The following is a 4,580-nucleotide window of genomic DNA, read 5'->3' on the forward strand; positions in this document are numbered from 1 at the left end:
TCTGAGGTCTTACTCAGTCTGTCAGTAGATTTCTTTGGCATAAAATGGTCACTGCTTTCTGTGTGTCAAGAAAAGTAGGGGGGGAAGCCCCTCTATGTCAACAGGGGGAAAATCTTGCTCTTTACATGCACAAACTGGTCTAGGTTTCTCTCATCTGTTTACCAACACGCCTGGGAGGGGGGGCACTACTCTCAGAGTAAACTTGTTCCACCACCTGACAGTGCCTGGCTCCCACCCGTTGGACTGAATTCATTGACTTCTGAGGTTTTCAGGTTTTACTTTCAGCCACCTTTTGCCTTTAGACAGAACTTTTGTGTGGCTCTAGAACGCTTGCTGTGCACATTGCCTTTCTCCTTTTCAGCTACATTCTGCAGACATTAGTGCACTCCATCTTCTCCAGGTCACCATGGACTCACATGCCTCTGGAACTCTGCTTTTTATATTTTTATCTCTTATAGCCTTTCTCCAGATTTCAACGCACTCTATTTTTGTCAGATTTCAACGCACACTATTTTTTCCTGACGCTAGATGACTTCATGTTCAGCAAATGACTGTACCTACATTCTATTATATGTTAACATTGTTTGTCTTATCTTTTTTCCCCTGTGGCTCAGAATCTGGGCTCCCCTACTGGGAGACTTTTTTGGGGGGGTCTCATGCTCCCCTGCCTGAGACCGTGGTTTTGTCTCCCCTGCCCTGCAATAGAAAGGGGGGCCCAGCAGCGGGTTCCTCTTTTTACAGGGAACTCCTCTTGGCAACACAACTGTCTGATCCTGTGTCTATGGCTCATTCGTCTTTACAGCTCCTCTGGAAAGACTCTGGTGACATTTCACTTTCCTGGGTAGCTCTTGATGGGTTTTTTTCTGGCTCTGTGGCAGTCATGCCTACTTTAGACTGCCCAAGCGGTGGTCTGGGTCTTGCGTTTTGGGGGTCATTCACCCTGAGTTCTTTTTGCTGCCCACATCCACTGGTGATTCTCTGGGTGTCCCCTTTATGATGATCTCAAGTGTTCTAGGAGGTCTGCTGACATAGGGGGCTCCCAATCAGGGGATGCATGGCCAGCTCAGCGTATCATTGAGTACTATGATTCTGCTTCATAATCTCATGGTCAAATGTATGAATATTGTACACTTATATATATCTACTTGATTGTATTATCAGACTTCAAGCTGTTTTAGAAATCATAACCAATCAATCCGCTTCCGCACTTGAACTGTTAGCTGAGCAGCAAAAATGCAAATGAGTGCTGCAATATATCAAAATATGTTAGCATTGAACTGTTTATTGGCAGAAACTGGTGGTGTCTGTGGGAAATTCAATTTCTCAAATTGTTGTTTACAGATTGATGTTTCAGGGAATGCAGTTTAAATATTGCATCAAATATAAGAAAGGTTGCGCATATTCCCATTCAAAGTTGGCAAAGTGCTTTTGATTCTGGTTTTTGGAATGCTTTGTTTGAAAAGGGATAAAGGGATGTTGTTGTTGTTTTCTAGGATGTACAGTTGCTGGATTGGTGTTTCTGCCATGTATTATACCATGTCTTGTAAGGTTTATATGCTCTTCCATTAATGCTTCTCGCTTAATTGCGTTGCCGGTTCTTCAAACTGTCCCTCCTGAGTTTGTCCACCTCTTGGACTCTTAAATAAAGCAGTTTTAGGGATCTCCCGGAATCTCCCGGAATCATTGTGGAATTGACAGGAATGTCAATTAACATGAAAAGGGGGGAATGAAGTGCCCCAAATAAAGGTATTTTACCTGTGGCACTATAAACTGCCCCTGTGTACATAAACAGGTGCAGGAATCCTCCTTTTAGACATGACACTCGTGTAGATAAATGCGTGTCAACAACCGCCCCCCCCTTCCTCTCTTTTCGTCTTGCTTTCAATTCACTCAATTGCATAAAACCACGCAGACATTCCTCTAACTACAACAAGTAAACAGCTACCAGCATTTAGCTTGTTATCTAGTCAAAGGGACCTTCGCGAAAGAACTTGCTTATTGTAGAACTGCTTGTTGATTTTAATAGCCAAGAATGATGCCATGGGAAAAACAGAAAAGTATACTTATTGTTAGAAGTCTATAAAGCTTGAGCAATTCTAAACAGCAATGTGATTCTTTCTGTAGTCTGACTCTTTGGGTCTCGGCTGGAGAGATTTGATCCTAGCTTGTATATTTAAACTGGTGCCTTTAAATAGTAAAAGCTGTAAAAAGTACTTCCTGATCTCCAGTGCATTATCCTTGATCAGATCTACCTGGGGTAACGTTTTTCTAGGCACAATAATCAAAAGGAAGCCCCATAGCAGTTTCCAGGGGTGACAGCAGGGAAACATCCCTGCATAAAAGGCCTTTCTTTGCCCATGCATAATTTTATAAACCTCTGTCTAGCCTCTACTCACACACACTGGCTGTAGCTGGAGAATGGGCATTCCTTCTTCAGTTGTTTTCCATATACAAATGCTCTCAAAAAAGAACAAGTTACTTCCTTGGTGGGAAACAGATGTTTCCCCAGGGACAGAATGTGAACCGCCAAAGGATTTTTGATCAAGTAGAAGGAAGCAAAACAGGAACAGGAGTTTGATGTGGAAGCTGAATAATCTTAAAAAGAAAAAAAATAAACAAAGTGCAGATGAACTCAGGCTGGACTTGAAGTAATTCTTTTCTAAGTGGTCTGATGACCAAGAAAAAACAGGGAGAGGCACTGTTGAGGGAGTTCACCCACTACTGACCATGTCATTTGTAGCTTTGGAGTGGCTCCTGGATATGTTCCTTCATCTCCATAGGTGCAGTAATAGAAGTACCCTTTACCAGGTCTTACCGTCGTAATACATGAAAATTGGGAAGGGTAGCAAATACAGTAGAAGACAGAGCCAGGATACAGGATGCTCATGACAGGCTGGAGAATTGGGCTAAAACCAATAAAATGCATTTCAACAGAGATAAATGTAAAGTTCAGCATATAGGTAGGAAAAATCAAATGCATAATTATAGGATGGGGGAGACCTATCTTAGCAGTAGTGTGTGTGAAAAGGATCTTGGGGTTTTAGTAGACCAAACACTGAACATGATTCAGCAGTGTGATGCAGTAGCTAAAAAGGCAAATGCGATCTTGGGCTGCATCAGCAGAAGTATAGTGTCCAGATCACGCGAAGTGATTGTATCGCTTTACTCTGCTCTGGTTAGACCTCACCTAGAGTATGGTGTTCAGTTTGGGGCACCACAATTTAAGAAAGATGGAGACAAGCTGGAACGTGTCCAGAGGAGGGCAACCAAGATGGTGAGGGGTCTGGAGACCAAGTCCTATGAGCAAAGGTTGAAGGAGCTGGGTATATTTAGCCTGAAGAGGAGAAGACTGAGAGGGGACATGATAACCATCTTCAAGTACATGAAGGGCTGTCACATAGAGGAGGGTGCCGAATTGTTTTCTGTTGCCCCAGAAGGTTGGACCAGAACCAGCGGGTTGAAATTAAATCTAAAGAGTTTCCGTCTAGACATTAGGAAGAGTTTTCTAACAGAGCGGTTCCTCAGCGGAACAGACTTCCTTGGGAGGTGGTAAGTGCTCCTTCCCTGGAGATTTTTAAGCAGTGGCCATCTGTCAGCAATGCTGATTCTATGACCTTAGGCAGTTCATGATTCTGTGATTCCCTTCAAAGGCTCCAGGAGGAAAGGATTCTCTCCCCCTCTGCCAATGAATTTTTCTGGAATAAATCCTTGCCTTGCCTTTCAAATAGTTTTTTTACTCAATTACTCAAGATGTTATTTATTCCCCCCATGTTAAAATGTCTTGTAGTACAAACTTTCCCTCCATTATTTGTAAACAGCGTAGGATGGCAAGGAGGAAATGAGACGGGAAAATGTTTAAAGGAGATATTGTGCTAACAAGTACGTAGAGATGAATGTGTGCTTGCAAATGTGGATTTTTAAATTATTTTCAGTTCTGTTGGTGCATAACAGCCAAGTAGCATGAACTCAGATCAATTATTTTTAAAAAGAGCAAATGAGATTGATAAATTATTAGTTATTGACAATGATGGGGGAGAATGACCTTTTAAATCTGGGAGGGAGGGATACTTGCAAGTATGGCATTTTAAATATATATTAGCTTCATTGGTGTCCAACAGTATGCCTGATATATCAGAAAAGTTTTAAAAAAACGGGCTCTGCAAGTCTGCTTTTGACCAGGATGTTACAGAAGAAAGCAGAGTGGGTAAAGCTGTCAGAAACTGATTAGAATGTTACTGTTTCTACATTTGAAGAATTAAAAAACCAAGAAATTTTGACAGCTTTCCCCAAGGCTTTACATATTTGCAAAATGCATGGGGGCAAATCCTTGTGTACTAATCTGTTGAGAGTGCTGGGACACAGCAGAGAGGGGGGTGGGCAGACAAGCAGGCAGGCTTCCTTGGTTGGCTTTCTAGGGGCAAATCCAAGGGGATCAGTAATGCGCCATCCACTTTTGCCTTTGCCGTGGGGAAGGATGGTCATTGCAGAATTGTAATGGAAATACAGTGCTATATTAAGGAAACGCCATGTGGAACCACAGTCATAATTCTGCTACTATGAGAGCTTCATTCAGCAGAGCA

The sequence above is a fragment of the Euleptes europaea genome, chromosome 6, assembly GCF_029931775.1.
Source record: "Euleptes europaea isolate rEulEur1 chromosome 6, rEulEur1.hap1, whole genome shotgun sequence".
NCBI classification, from domain to species: domain Eukaryota; kingdom Metazoa; phylum Chordata; class Lepidosauria; order Squamata; family Sphaerodactylidae; genus Euleptes; species Euleptes europaea.